This window comes from Myxine glutinosa, chromosome 1 (genome assembly GCF_964187855.1).
Source record: "Myxine glutinosa chromosome 1, kmMyxGlut1.1, whole genome shotgun sequence".
Lineage (NCBI taxonomy): Eukaryota > Metazoa > Chordata > Myxini > Myxiniformes > Myxinidae > Myxine > Myxine glutinosa.
This window is the reverse complement of record NC_136261.1, coordinates 383,596,358-383,612,843: the sequence shown is the minus strand read 5'-3', so window position 1 is coordinate 383,612,843 and position 16,486 is coordinate 383,596,358. Positions and strand designations below refer to the sequence as shown.

The 16,486-nt window shown below is 50.7% G+C and overlaps 1 long non-coding RNA gene and 1 other non-coding gene across 2 annotated transcripts in view; one reads left to right on the top strand and one right to left on the bottom strand.

The window, feature by feature from the left end:
- LOC137419464 (uncharacterized) overlaps positions 1 to 16,486 on the bottom strand; it is a 264,183-nt gene that overhangs the window by 75,343 nt on the left and 172,354 nt on the right. The window lies entirely within an intron of this gene.
- The window catches only part of LOC144889560 (uncharacterized), a 452,052-nt gene continuing 448,860 nt past the window's right edge, over positions 13,295 to 16,486 (top strand). The window contains exon 1 of the long non-coding RNA XR_013621870.1: positions 13,295 to 13,395. This is a non-coding gene — a long non-coding RNA (uncharacterized LOC144889560). The remainder of the gene's footprint in view (positions 13,396 to 16,486) is intronic.

Sequence of the window (16,486 nt, the reverse complement as noted above, 5' to 3'; positions counted from 1 at the left end):
TATTCAGCTCACAAGGTTAAGACATACATGGCATCAGACATACATGGCAGTGGCCATCTTGGATTTTTACGTGGGTTTCACCCACACACCAAATTCGAATGCGGTCCTTCGCTTTCGCACGCACGCACACACGCCCGCACGCAAACCCGCACGCACGCCCGCATGCACGGACGGAGGGGATAACCATAGTCCCCCTTTCACTCCGCGGTGCAACGGGGGACACCAATGCAGCAAACCAAGGTCCCAGTGTAAATGAGCATTGAATGACCTGAGTTGCTCCACAGAACAGCATTCCGTCAACTATTGCTGACTATTCGCCAACAAGTGATGACCAGTCACAGATGTTAGCTTGTAGAGTTGGGTTTTCATACTGGTGCTACTTAGAAATAAATGCCTGCCGCTGTGCAAGAATTTGGGAAGAGCTTGGAACGGCAAAGGCCTCATGTTGCTTAGCTTTTCTTGCTTGCTTTATCCATCCTTCTTTGATGAGAAGGGTCTCGTGTTGACCAATTATCTGGTGATAGTCACAACTGCGGATGATTGAGGTGAGAGCTGATTGGCTGTTTCCTCCAGTGACAGGTGACATATATATATTGGCTTTTAAAACACTCGGGCATGCCCGTACTATATATATATCTAAAATTATATCCCCCCCCCTCTATTTACATGAAATGGTTTGGTCCATTCGCAAAGCCAAAGCGAACGGCTTGCGAGTACGGTGACAATCCCCCCCCCCCCCCCCTCTATTTACATGAAATGGTTTGGTCCAAAGCGAACGGCTTGCGAGTACGGTGACAATCCCCCCCTCTATTTACATGAAATGGTTTGGTCCAAAGTGAACGGCTTGCGAGTACGGTGACAATCCCCCCCCTCTATTTACATGAAATGGTTTGGTCCAAAGCGAACGGCTTGCGGAGTTTGGTAAATAAATCGCCATAGCTCGGTAACTACTTGTCCGATTAATATGAAACCTTGAAAAGGCACATCCTCGGGTCCCCAGCAATATACCTGGCAAGTTTCAAGTATATCGGACCCGTGGTTGTCGAGAAACAGCGGTCACAGACAAACACACAGACACACAGACACACAGAGATTACTGGAATTATAGATAGACTAGGGCATTGCCCGTACGTGGGTGCCCGTTCCTTGCCAATGCCCGTACTGTATATATATCTAAAATTATATCCCCCCCCCCCTCTATTTACATGAAATGGTTTGGTCCAAAGCGAACGGCTTGCGAGTACGGTGACAATCCCCCCCCCCCCCCCTCTATTTACATGAAATGGTTTGGTCCAAAGCGAACGGCTTGCGAGTACGGTGACAATCCCCCCCCCCCCCCCCCCCTCTATTTACATGCAATGGTTTGGTCCAAAGCGAACGGCTTGCGAGTACGGTGACAATCCCCCCCCCCCCCCCTCTATTTACATGCAATGGTTTGGTCCAAAGCGAACGGCTTGCGGAGTTTGGTAAAGAAATCGCCATAGCTCGGTAACTACTCCTCCGATTAATATGAAACCTTGAAAAGGCACGTAATGGCGCACACGCTAGGCTCGGCTCGCTCTCACATCGGCCACGCCTACGCAACAAAGCGTTCTGTGATTGGCTGCCGGAAGTGAAGTCTTCACTGTCCGGAAGGTCGCAAATCGCAAATGAATGATTTGGTTTTAGTTTTTTAAAACATAGTTTAACGGCAACATAGTTTTCCAACGTGAAATAAATTAATATGCTCTCAAATGTGCCGTCCGAGGCAGAGTCTGTTCGCCACGTTCGGCACACGTGATAGCTCGCTGCTCTCTGATTGGTTGAAGCGTTTTTTGGACATAGCTCGGTAAGTACTTCTCCGATTAATTTAAAACCTTGAAAAGGCACATCCTCGGGTCCCCAGCAATATACCTGGCAAGTTTCAAGTATATCGGACCGGTAGTTGTCGAGAAACAGCGGTCACAGACAAACATACATACATACATACATACATACATACATACATACATACAAACATACAAACATACACACAGAGATTACTGGAATTATAGATAGATGTGAATTGTAATGGACTCAGACAGACTCCCAAATGGGCAACAAGTCTGTTCGAGAATAATTATCTCCAAGACGCTGAGCAGAGACGAATGCGAATAATGCATGAATACATCCACCACAAAGCTTTTGTTTTACGAGTTTCACCACACGTCTGTTTCAGTGCGCACAGTTGGCCTCACGAGGGGATTGTCTCACATTGAAAGATAGAACCACGGCTCAAAATACATAGTGACTCATTCATATACACAGCAACCCCGATGGGCTGACACCCCTACCTCACACCTTGCTCAGGTGGACGCTGTGGAACGAAGGCATCAAGGTAGTTGGAATCTTCCGCGATGAAGCTGAGTCTATGAGCCCATCACATTCACTGCACAGACAGGTTAGTGGTGTCTCTTTCTTATCCTGTCTGCCTTCTGGTCTGCTCCTTCCATGAGTTGCCCCCACCCCTGCCCCTCATGTTTCTGCAGGGAACACGTCCACCAGCAATCCCCTCTGGTGAAACTCCCAAAATGCAGGAAAACTGTTCACCTTCACTCTTTCATTCCCCTTTTTAACCACCTGTGGAATCAACTTCCACATTCACTTCCATCTCATTCTTCCTTCCAAGTCTTCAAGACAACTGTTCGTCACAATCTCAGATCATCCTCCATCCGACCAACATCTTTTCCACCCCCAAGTGAACCCATTTCAAAGCATTCCCTTTTTCCAGGTAATTGTGATTTCCCCCCAATCCCCCACTCCCCCCCTCACCTCACCTCACCTTTTTTCACCTCTTCCTCTTTCACATAATTTCACCTCACTCTCTGTGTAACCTCACCTCCTTTTGTTTGTTCGTCGATTGGTTTCATCATCCACACTTGCCCCTTCCTCTTATTCCTGTGTTTCCTTCAAATTCTGCACAGCTTGTTCACCCCATGTGTCCACGTCCCCTCCCCTTCATCTCACTGTCACTTATACTCTGCGATTGTTGTTTCCTCTTTACATTTTATTCCCTTCCATTCTGCTCTAGGTCTTTCAGGAGCCTCTATCAAGTGTACAAAAAAAGGGCATTAAACATACACAGATATCATCAGAAGTGATTCACACAACTCACCATTCGGCTGGTCACTTTGCTCCTCTGCCAGACCAAAGGAGTTCACATCCTCTATTTTTATCTGCAGAATCTCGGGAAATGCTTCCAGCTCCTCAACCTTCATTCCACACGCAAGCACAGTCGGCTGTTCCAATTCCGGTTGCACATGACAGGAATCCTTCTCACAGCCAACTTGAGCGTACATGGTGCGTGAACCTGAAGAAAGGCGAAAAACATCCCACTCTTCCTGATGTTTGCTCCACTCAGAGTACCTTAATCTGACAAAGTGCCAAATATGTGAAGTACCTCTGTCCTAGAGGCCTTATCTTCTGTTTAAATCAGTTACAGTACTTTTAACTTTCACCACACACGAACGCACACCCTGTGACCCCAAAAAAACAAAGCTGCATGTCTTAAGACAATGCTGTAATTGTATTACATGTTGATGTGAATGTTGATTTGGCCACATATAAAACTTTCAAAAGTTTCGATATTTTTGTAAAATTTCGGCCTATTCAGAAATGTTAGAATGAAGACATTAAATGGTGAGAAGACCTTACACACAAGGACAGGGGATGTGTATGAAGCCTGGGTATTTGTGCTCAGATAGAATCCATGTCACAGATTTGCTGATATGCAGACAGTTTCCCCACATCAATAACTTTCAAGTAATAAATAAGAAACCACTTTGAAGAAAATCGGAGGGAACAACAACATTCCTCTGGAACATGTCCGTTCAGTTCATGTTCATCACACTGGCAAGTAATACGGAGTCACGTGTATCAAAGATTGACAGAAAGACCGTTTTTATCATCAGATAGTTTGAATACTGCAGGGAAGTGAAGTTTCTTTTGAAATTCAATGAGTGTATTTACACACGAAAGAGCAAAAATAAAATCGCCAAATCTCAAAATTCAAAACGTGAGGAGGAAGAGGATGTCAGATGGTATTTTCAGAAAGAGAGAGAGAGAGAAAGATTTGTCAGGTCACCCTGCACTGCGGGTCACTCCGGGCCTAACCACCACGGAGGGGCCTAACCACCACGGAGGGGCCGAACCACCACGGCGTGGCCTAACCACCATGGCAGGGCCTAACCACTACGGCAGGGCCAAACCACCACGGGAGGGCCTAACCACCAATGTGGGGCCTAACTCCCACGGCGGGGCCTAACCACCACCCCGGGCTGAACCACCACAGCGGGGTTAACCATCCATAGATCCAAGTGAGCCACTTCCCAAGAAGTAAGCTGATGTTTGCTGACGGAACACATCCCCCTTCACCCTGCGGACAACACGTGTCTTCCCAATCAAACCATCCACACAGGTCCACAGTGTCCACTCTCCTTCATTATGGAACAAACCAAACACGATCATTGTCCATTTATCACTTTATAAACCCAGGTTTCTTTATACAGTAGTGTATCGTTTTCGTAATAATAAATATCATAATATAGTAAATATAACCATCACACTTTAATCCCAATGTCATGAATACAAAGTTGATGGAATGAAGTGGTACATGGTTCATGAATCAATGATGAGTGGTGTTCGGCACTAATATTAACAAGCGTTACGCCTCAGTCCCCAGTCGGTGAAGTGATGCGAGTTGATAAAGTGGAAGACGCAAGGCGGCCATCTTAGATTTTGACGTGGTGACCCAATTTTCAACAGCGTTCTTCCTTATGCCGAGATACACCCACACACCAAATTAGAAGTTGGTACGTCGCTTATTTTTCAAGATATTCATCTCACATGGTTCAGACATACATGGCGGCGGCCATCTTGGATTTTGACATTGCGACGGAATTCTCAACAGCGTTCTTCCTTGTGCCTAGATACACCGACACACCAGATTAGAAGTTGATACTTCGCTTATTTTTCAAGATATTCAGCTCACAAGGTTCAGACATACATGGCATCAGACATACATGGCGGCGGCCATCTTGCATTTTGACGTGGGTTGCACCCGCACCACAAATTCGAATGCGGTCCTTCACTTATGCATGCACGCACACACGCCCGCACGCATGGACGGAGGGGAAAACGATAGTCCCCCTTTCGCTCCGCGGTGCGACGGGGGACAATAACCGCAGAAGGAAGGAATTTGCCTCGGTATTTTGATCGTACTTTCATTTTCGAAATAATGATAACGTAACGTTAATATTATAGTAAATCTAATCATCACACTAATCCCTTCGTAGTGACTGTCAACGTACTGGAAGTTAAAATATATCATCTACATATTAAAATAGAGGCAGTTTTGTGTTCGTTACGTCATTACGTTTATGATGTAATTACGATGGCTGACGTCACCAACCAACATTTTAATTTACAAGTACACCCACTCACTACAGGAGTGGCAGGAAGGGTCATTCCTCTTTGGGGTATATATATTACAGTCGATCTATTGTCAGGTCTCAAGAACATTGTGTGTGTGTTCATTTACCAAGTTTATTGTGGAGAAATCGCCATCTCACTATAATTCACCAAATGTCTGTCTGTCTGTATGTCTGTATGTCTGTCTGTCCGTTCGAAGATACCGCAAAAACGGCTGAACCGGTTGCAACGATATTTTGGGTGGGTAATCCTTGGATCCCCTGGAGTAAAATAGGCTATATTGTTTTCCAATTTTCCAATTTTACAGTTTTTCCAAACGATGGAATAATATTTACTAATATGAACAGGGATGTGGCTTTTGTTGAAATTCTACATACCAGGAGAGAGTAGATCGACTCCTGATGAACTCTTCCGATATAAACGTGCAGCTCCGAAGTAACACGGCAGGGTGTGCAAAGCGTCTGAGAAACAGTTGTAGCGGCCGCTTCCGCGTTAGAGATTCGGCGACTGAGAAAGACGTGGAGCGGCTGCTTCCGTTTTGCAGAATTAAAACTTTTTTCAAAATGGGCGCCATGTACTGTTTAGATTTTGATGATTTGCATGTGATATGATTAAACGGATGTTTATATGAATCGTTTAAAATTTAAAAAAGCCTTAAATTTCTGATATTTTGCCTTTTCATTTGGGCTTCCCATTTGAAGCCACGCCGGTGGGGTGGGTACCATTGCTAGTTTGGTTTAATCCATGGGTGTACTGGTAAATTAAAAAGTGGATCGCCAAGTTCAGCATCTTGAAGGGCTCCATGTCTTTGCATTCAGGTGCACATCGATATATTGGAGTTGAAAGATTCAGTTTTCCCAAGTCTTTCATCACAAATGAGGCCTTTTAGGGCTTGTACATTTTAATTTAATTTCAGAGAAATTATTAGATTTTGGTGAAGATCTGGATCTGGATCCGGCTAGTAGAATGTCTTAAGTGATTATTTTACCATTGAGAGATTGGGCCAAAAACGATAAGTAGCAGGACATCTCAAAAAGTTGTGGACTGATTTGGAGGAAACTTGGTGGACCAGTTTGGTGCGTGACAAGAATGAATGATTCAGTTTTGGTGAAGATTTGAATCCGGATTAGAGAATTTTTAAAGCGATTCTTCACCAATGGAGAATTAAATCTCGTGTCTGTGGATGAAAGCGATGATGGAATACAGTCATCAAAATTGAACAAATTGTTTTGTACCTCAGGAAATTATATTTTTTGTTTATATTAACTGAAAATCATACAATACTAGGGCATGCCCGTACTATATATATATCTAAAAGTATATCCCCCCCCTCTATTTACATGAAATGGTTTGGTCCATTCGCAAAGCCAAAGCGAACGGCTTGCGAGTACGGTGACAATCCCCCCCCTCTATTTACATGAAATGGTTTGGTCCAAAGCGAACGGCTTGCGAGTGCGGTGACAATCCCCCCCTCTATTTACATGAAATGGTTTGGTCCAAAGCGAACGGCTTGCGGAGTTTGGTAAAGAAATCGCCATAGACAAACGCGCAGAAAAGCGAAAGAATCGCAAATTAGTTTTAATTAGTTTTAAAACATAGTTTAACGCCCGAGCGAGTTTAACGCAATCGCAAATCGCATCGCAAAGCGAAAGAATCGCAAATTAGTTTTAATTAGTTTTAAAACATAGTTTAACGCCAACATAGCGCCAACATAGTTTGCCGACGGGAAATAAATGAATACGCTCTCAAATGTGCCGTCCGAGGCAGAGTCTGTTCGCCACGTTCGGCACACGTCATAGCTCGCTGCTCTCTGATTGGTTGAATCGTTTTTTGGACATAGCTCGGTAACTACTTCTCCGATTAATATGAAACCTTGAAAAGGCACATCCTCGGGTCCCCAGCAATATACCTGGCAAGTTTCAAGTATATCGGACCGGTAGTTGTCGAGAAACAGCGGTCGCATACACACACGCATACACACACACAGACACACACACAGACACACACACAGAGATTACTGGAATTATAGATAGATAATGGGTATTAATTACACAAAATAGAAATGTTAAAAATGTTCAAAACACCATGTCGGGGCTGAACCACCACGGCGGGGCCGAACCACCACGGCGGGGCTCAACCACGGTGGGGCCGAACCACCACTGTGAGGCTCAACCACCACGGCGTAGCTCAACCATGGCGGGGCAGAACCACCACTGTGGGGCTTCACCACCACTGCGGGTCTTAACCACCACTGTGGGGCTTCACCACCACTGCGGGTCTTAACCACCACTGTGGGGCTTCACCACCACTGCGGGTCTTAACCACCATGGCGAGGCCTAACCACCACAGGGGGCCTAACCACCCGGCGGGCTGAACCACCACTGTGGGGCCGAACCACCACGCTGGGGCCTAATCACAACTGCAGGGCCTAACCACCACTGCGGGGCCTAACCACTGCGGGGCCTAACCACCACGGCGGGGCCTAACCACCACTTCGGCCTGGCCTAACCACCACTCCGGGCCTAAGCACCACTCCGGGGCCTAACCACCCCGGCGGGGCCAAACCACCACGGCGGGGCCAAACCACCACGGTGGGGCCAAACCACCACGGCGGGGCCTAACCACCACGGCGGGACCTAACCACCACGGCGGGGCTTAACCTCCATGGCGGGGCCTAACCACCACGGCTGGGCCTAACCACCACGGCGGGGCCTAACCACCACCCCGGGCTAAAGCACCACTGCGGGGCCTAACCACCACGGCGGGGCCTAACCACCACCACGGCGGGGCCTAACCACCACCCCGGTCTGAACCACCACGGCGGGGCCTAACCGCCGCGACGGGGTCTACCAACCACAGATCCAAGTGAGCCGCTTCCCAAGACGTAAGCTGTTTGCTGACGGAACACATCACCCTTCACCCTGCGGACAACACGTGTCTTCCCAATCGAACCATTCACACAGGTCCAGAGTGTCCACTCTCCTTCATTATGGAACAAACCAAACACGATCATTGTCCATTTATCACAAATAACTTCATTATCACTCGATCCCATGACGAACACAGACACAAACGTTACCTCTCCTGGTGATGAGCTGTGAGAAACGAACAAACACTGAACCACTCCCCGCGATTTGAACTCAGAGGAGATTCCTCCCGTGACGTCATAAAAACGCGATGACGTAGCCTCGTACAACGCGAGTGCGATCTGACGTTCATTCACGTTTCACAGAAAGCACGTCCCTCTTCTTCTTCAGCCGCCACAATTAACCCCATGTTATTTGTGTTTGGCCGGGGAAGCCTTCTCCGTGGGATCTTAAATGTCCACCATCTAACGGGGGCAGACGGGACCCAAAGTCTCACAGCACGTCACGTGGTTATCTCACGAACATGTCGATTCTCAACATGTTTTTTCACCTTGAAGGAGCTCGGGCTCCCACGTCGATCGGAAGAATGGACGCGACAAAAAGCTGGAATTCGTCCGAGTTGCTTTATTCAAACAAAACACTCGGGTACTCTGAAAAGCCCGTTTATCGGGCAGCAATATATATACACACATTATCCCGGAGCGTTTGCCCAGGAAAGGCGAGAGGGGGCGGGGCCAAGCGTCCTGGCTGCGGCCTGGCAAGTTGAGGGCGAGCCTGCCCGGGCGTCCTGGACGAGCCCGGCATGGTGATCGCTCCGCGTCCTTGATAGGTGCAAGGCGATTGTGAAAACCCAGCGGTAGCCGCTACACACGTACCCCCAGAATCGACTTGCACTGGCAGGGTCAATTTGAGGGGGGTCCTGATGACCCGGCCGAAGCGACCCCTGGCGGGTCGTGGGGGGGGGGGGGTCCGGTGTGGTGGTGGGCGGTCGAGTGGGGGGCACCGTGGACGGGGGGCGGCCTCGCCGCGGCGGAAGGGCCACCCGTGGTGGTTGGTCGACGTCCACGTGCGCCAGCTTGAGGCGGTCCACCGCAATCCGGTCCGACCTGCCGCCGATGTCGATGACGAACGACTTGTCGTCCCGTCGCAGGACCCGGAAGGGCCCGTCATACGGCGGCCGGAGTGGCCCCCGATGTGCGTCGTGATGCACAAAAACATACTCCGCTGTGCGAGGTGCTGGGGGGACGTAGGACTGGGGGTCACAGTGGTGGGATGTTGGCACGGGGGCAAACCGTCGGGCGGCCTCCTGGAGGTCCGAGCGCTGGTGAGCTGCGGACCAGGGAATGGTAGCGTCGGGCATGAATTCGCCCGGGACACGTAGCGCCTGGCCGTAGACAAGCTCGGCGGTGGATGCCTGGATGTCCTCCTTGGGGGCTGTGCGGAGGCCCAAAAGGACCCACGGCAGCCGGTCGGCCCAACCGCCGTCTTGAAGGCCGGCCATGAGCGCGGCCTTCATGGAGCGGTGGAATCGCTCGCACAACCCGTTTGCTTGGGGGTGGTAGGCCGTAGTACGGTGGAGCTTGACCCCCAGGTTGCGGGCGACTGCGCCTCACAGCTCGGAGGTGAACTGTGGTCCGCGGTCTGACGAGATGTCCGCCGGTGTGCCGAAGCGGACGACCCAGGTGGCGATGAAAGCCTGCGCCACTTTGGCGGTGGTGGTGGAGATGAGGGGAACGGCCTCCGGCCACCTGGTGGTCCTGTCCACCATGGTGAGCAGGTGTGTGAACCCCCGTGACGGGGGCAGGGGGCCCACCAGATCCACGTTGACGTGGTCGAAACGTCGTTCGGGCACGGTGAAAGGTGCCAGCGGGGCCTGGGTGTGTCGGTGGACCTTGGCCAGTTGGCAGGCTGTGCAGGTGCTGGTCCAATCGCGGACGTCCCGACGAAGGCCGTGCCAGACGAATTGCGCCGACACCAGCTTCTGGGAAGCTTTCCAGCCTGGGTGGGAAAGGCCGTGAAGGGAGGCGAAGATGCGGCGTTGCCAGGTGACGGGCACGATGGGGCGAGGCTGGCCTTGGTAGACGTCGCAGAGCAGGACAGTGTCCGCGAAGGGGATGTCGGCCAGGCGGAGGCCCGTGTCCACCGCCCGGAGGGCTTGCACCGTGGTGTCGGTGGTTTGGTCCGCTGCCATAAGCGCGAAGTCCACGCCCAGGTGGACCGCGTTCGCGCTGGCCCGGGAAAGACAGTCGGCCACGGCGTTGTTTTTGCCGGCGATGTGCCGGATGTCCGTGGTAAACTCCGACACGGCGGAGAGGTGGCGCTGTTGGCGGGCCGACCACGGCTCCGTGACCTTGGCCATTGCGTAAACCAACGGCTTGTGGTCGACGAACGCCATGAAAGGTTGGCCCTCCAGGAGGTGGCGGAAATGGCGGATGGCCAGGTGTAGACCGAGGAACTCACGTTCAAACGTGCTGTATTTGAGCTCGTTCGGCCGGAGCTGCCGGCTGAAAAAAGCGAGTGGCTACCAAACCCCGTTCACCCATTGTTCATGTACGGCACCCACCGCGTAGTCGGAGGCATCCGTGGTGAGGGCGATGGGAGCGTTGAGCACCGGGTGAGCGAGCAGTGTTGCATCGGCGAGGGCCCGCTTTGAGCTTTGGAAGGCCGCGTCCATTGCTGCGGACCAGGCGATGTCGTGCTTGGCCGGCTTGCCCCGGAGGGCTTCATAGAGGGGCCGCATGAGTTGAGCAGCGCGGGGCACGAAGCGGTGATAAAAATTCACCATTCCCAGGAATTCCTGCAGGGCCTTTATGGTGCGGGGACGCGGGAACGTGGTGATGGCCTCGACCTTGGTTGGCAGCGGCACGGCCCCGTTCTTGGTGATGTGGTGGCCCAAAAAATCAACGGCCATCATGCCGAAGTGGCATTTGGCCGGGTTGACGATGAGGCCGTGCTTGCTGAGGCACCCGAACAGCGTTCGGAGGTGGAGGAGGTGCTCGGCCCGAGACGTGCTGGCGACGAGGATGTCGTCCAGGTAAACGAAAAGGAACGGCAGGTCACGCAGCACGCCGTCCATCAAGCGCTGGAACGCCTGAGCCGCGTTCTTGAGACCAAACGGCATCCGTAAGAATTCGAAGAAGCCGAACGGCGTGATGACTGCCATTTTAGGGACGTCGGCCGCCCTGACAGGTACCTGGTGATATCCCCATATGAGATCAATTTTCGAAAAAATGACCCGTCCCGCCAGACGGGCGGAGAAGTCTTGGATGTGCGGGATCGGATACCTGTCGGGGGTGGTAGCGTCGTTAAGGCGGCGGTAGTCGCCACATGGGCGCCAGCCGCCCCCTGGCTTTGGGATGATGTGAAATGGCGAAGCCCACGCGCTATCGGAACGCCGCACGATGCCGAGGTGTTCTAAAGCGTCAAACTCGGCTTTGGCCATGGCGAGCTTGGCTGGGTCGAGGCGGCGGGCTCTGGCGTAGACCGGCGGGCCCGTGGTTGGTATGTGGTGCTCGATCCCATGCCGTATTGCAACGGCCGAAAACGTCGGCCTCTTGAGGGCTGGGAACTCCGTGAGCAGGCGAGCAAACTCGTTCGCCGCCGGGAGGGCGCATGCCAGCTCGGTCGGCGCGGAGCTGCTCAATGTGCATACCAGGGAGCTGAAGGTTTCGGCGTTGATTAAACGACGCCGTTGGACGTCCACCAGCAGTCTGTGTGCGCAGAGGAATTTGGCACCGAGCAGAGCCATGGGCACGTTTGCGGTTACAAACGTCCAAGCAAAGCGTTGGCCGCCGAAGCAGAGGGTGACGTTGCGCGGGCCGAAGGTGCGGATGGCCGATCCATTGGCCGCAACCAAGGAGGGGCCGCAAACCGCGGACTGCCTGTCCTGGTCAGAGGCGGGTATGACGCTCAGTTGGGCGCCGGTGTCGCACAGGAAGCGCCGTCCGGACGCTTTATCCATGATGAACAGTAAGTTGCCCGTGTGGCCGGCGCTCATGGCTGGTAATGAACGCCGGCCCCGCCGTTTCCCGGCCTGCCGAAGGTGCACGGGGGTTGGCATGTCCAGGCCTTCTGTCCGAACCTGGCATGATAGTAACACCACGCTTGGTCAGGTGGAGGCCCCGGTCATCGTGCTGGATGTGGTCGGCTCGGTGTAGCGGCCGCCAATTGCGTTGGCAGTTCGGTCGTCGACCGTGCCGGGTGCTCGGGCACCATGGGTGTTGCGTCGGATGGCGGTGGGCCCCAGGTCGCTGCTGCGATGCGCTGGCCTGCGGCGGAGATCTTGTCGGCTTCCCTGGCAAGGGCACGGGGATCCGTGATCGTCGTGCTTGCCAGGGTGAGGCGTACCGGGCTAGGCAGCTAACGGAGGAACAGCTCCCGGAACAGGAATGCCGGAGAGTGCTCGCCGAGCAGCGAAAGCATGTAGTCCATTCGCTCGGAAGGGAGCATGTCGCCGAGCTCGGGCAGGTCGTGCAGGCGCCGTGCGCGTTCCGCCGATGGGAGGGCGAAAGCGTCGAGGAGGAGCTTTTTAATCACGCCGTATTTGTCAGCGGCTGGCGGGCTCTCGAGGAGGCTCAGGGCGCGGGCCGCGGTGGCTGAACCGAGCGCTGCTACCACATGGTGGAAGCGGGTGTCGTCGGCCGTGATGCCTCGCAGGGCAAACAGGGAGTCCGCCTGTGCGAACCAAACCGCCGCGTGAGCCTCCCAGAAGGTAGGCAGTTTAAGGGCCACTGCCGTGTCCATGTCGGTAGGTCACCAATGAAGGAGCTCGGGCTCCCACGTCGATCGGAAGAATGGACGCGACAAAAAGCTGGAATTCGTCCGAGTTGCTTTATTCAAACAAAACACTCAGGTACTCTGAAAAGCCCGTTTATCGGGCAGCAATATATATACACACATTATCCCGGAGCATTTGCCCAGGAAAGGCGAGAGGGGGCGTGGCCGAGCATCCTGGCTGTGGCTTGGCAAGCTGAGGGCGAGCCTGCCCGGGCGTCCCGACCGAGGCCTGGCAAGTTGAGCGCGGGCCTGCCCGGGTGTCCTGGACGAGCCCGGCATGGTGATCGCTCCGCGTCCTTGATAGGTGCAAGGCGATTGTGAAAACCCAGCGGTAGCCGCTACAACCTCAAGTTTATTTCTTGTGAAAGAATAACCGAATGAGGGAACATCCCGCGGGGGTTTAAACCCTTTAATAGTTTAATGTGATGATAACGTTGATTTTAAACCCGTTCACTCTCTGATCAAAAAACAAACTTTAAACAAACATTCATAAACAAACTCGTTCTCATCTCATTATGATTTATCAAAACAAACATCATTCCCGAATCCCGATCCACGGATTTCTCCGATCGATGTTCGAGTTCAGAAAGTTCAATTGGAGCCTGAACTGAACTCATTCGGGAGAACGATCTTCAAAATGTGTTTCAGGTTCATCCCTGGAACGACAATGGTCGCGCTGGACCCGTGAAACGGACATCGGTTCCGGATCCGGTGTTAGGTCAAGCCATGATGGTGTAATGTGTATTTTCACACTTTTAAGAAATTCCAACACAATGGACGAGTTTTCCCTCAAATCGTAGACAAGGGAGGAGGGACTTGGATCAATGAACAATTCCTCCAGCGTGAAGCAGCAACTACTGTGTCCCACTCGGGCACTAATCAAGGGGTTCCTCATCTTGATTGACGTAAAAACAAACTCAGCGTGGAAAATGGTTGCCTACTCTCGGGATGTCGTGTGATGATCCCGGAAAATCTGCGTTCCAGGATCATCGATGAAATCCATGACTGTCACCCCGGGATTGTGAAGATGAAGTCACTCACTCGAAACTATGTGTGGTGGCCGAACCTTGATGCTGATAGTGATATCGAACATCATGTCATGAATTCCATCGTGACGGAATCACCAGGTGCACTCTAATTTTGAACATATAAGGTAATTATCTTGAATGCTAAGAAGAGCAGAGAGAATTCAATTATATGTATTGAACCAGAACTGTCACATGGCTACAGACGAGTACTACTCTCAGTGAGGCTTACCACGGTTAACAAAATTTGTTACCCAGAATAGTCTTGTGACGGAATCACACTATGTGGACATGGTAAACAGACTAATGAGATTTGATATAAAAACTCTGCTCTGTTAGTGAACACAAGGTCTAGAAAAAAAAATTCGGACGTCAACAATAGTACTGCTTTCCTATCGCAGTCTTATTGGTAATGCAATGCAGAAACTGCAAACTATAGGTGGCAGACCAGGTAATGTAACGGAATCACACATAATGTGACGGAATCACAAGTGCACTTGTGACATGTTAACACAGCTGAAATGACAAAGTATCCAAAATAGGATTGGAAATCTTAATAGAGAAAGTTGTGGATATACAGAACTCGGATGGAGGAACAAATAATAAGCAATTAAACAAATTAACAAATTTATTTTAATTTCATCATTGAACATGTAACGGTTATTATTAAGCTACTCTGACCGCTAGGCCTAGTTATTATTAAAGTTTCAAGTTGTCATAATAATGTCAAACTCTCCCGGAACGTATGAACTGATCAGCAACTGGCAGACCTGCTTCCGAACCGATCAACAAATATTAAACTAACGATTTTGATTTTAATTTCACCATGGAAGATTAATAACAGGTAAATTTAAACTAACTTTTAAACAGAATAACGAAATCTAATGTATTTTTGCAAGTTCCCGTTTCGATAATATCAGAAGCATTCGGAACACGTGAACTGCTCATCCTCTCGCAGACCTCCTTCCTCAGCACATGTATGGTGATGCCATTGGCCACAGCCAGCACACTGTAGCCATTCTTCATTTTTCTTAGGATCATTGTCATCACCATAATACCACCCACACTGCTTACATGGCCATTTCTTCTTACTCGTTTCATTTGCTTTGTGTGCCGATTTCTGGCTTTCAGCACTGTGTATATCGCGAGTTCTACCTGACTGAGCAGAACTTGCATGAGTGATATTAGTATTGTGCTCCATAAGAACACTAGTCGACTACCGTCGGGTGCACCGCATGCATTGTCGCGTATTTTTGACAGTTGATGTTCCCTGCCACTTTGGGCAGTTGAGTAAAACTTACACAGAATCTGGTCGTCTTCGCAGGGAGTGACGAAGTGTGTGTTTATGGTCCCTGTGATGCCAGGAACGTTGTCCCATAAGGAGTCCACTTCCATGTCCCGACAGAGGGCTGCATTCTGATCTTGGCTCCTTAGAAGTACATCCATGTTAGCAGCAGTAGACTGGAGTCCTTCCACAAAGGTTTCTGTGTTACGCACCACAAGTTGTCTACCCATGACCAGACGGTGGACTATCCGCTTAGCATTCCCCCCAAGAGCATCGTTAGGACCTTTTCCATGGCTGGTGGCGAAGTAGTTCCAGACTATATTGATGCCATATCTTTGCTTCAGCTTTGGTATCAACGCAAATATGTAGCGGTTTTTGAACTGACTGCTGGGTCCGTCAGTCCATATTTTCACAGTGGAAATACTAGGGATCTCGTTTAAGATGGTGTCTAAAGCAGATACTGTATATGAGGTCACGGCCCTCTTCTCGTGATCTTGTACATCAGATACAATCAGCATAGACTTAATGACCTCACGATGCCAAGCCATCACCGTGTATAATGTGATTTGCTGCTGCCACCAATGAGCGGACTGAATTTCGTCTTGAAATACCAATGTAAAATTTTCAGCAAAGTCCATTTGGAGGACACATTCACTAGATTCCTGCATACGAGCCTGTTGCTTGTCAAATTCATATGAATTGGCCTGTTTATTCTTGATGAAAACATGCCACAATGATTTGGGTAACTGATTATGGAGTTCAGTAATTGCATCTTCAATTGTTCCATTTTGGGGTGCTCTCGCCAGATAACCATCCTTGTCCTCCTCCCAGCGTTCCCAGCACAGTGGTGTCTCAAGGTCTCCCGCTCTTCCCTCGATGTTTCTCTCATACAATGCACCATTCATGCAGATGTTGCAGTTGTCGGACATACAAGCCTCAGATTCAATATTGCAGACACAGAGCTTCAGGAAGGTTTCCCTAGAATAGAGAGGGATTCTTGGACATTTCCGGTGCAGCGCTTCCAGGACTAGTATGATGTTACTGTGATACTTTCATCCACAGACGTTCTGTGGCATCTGGGACAT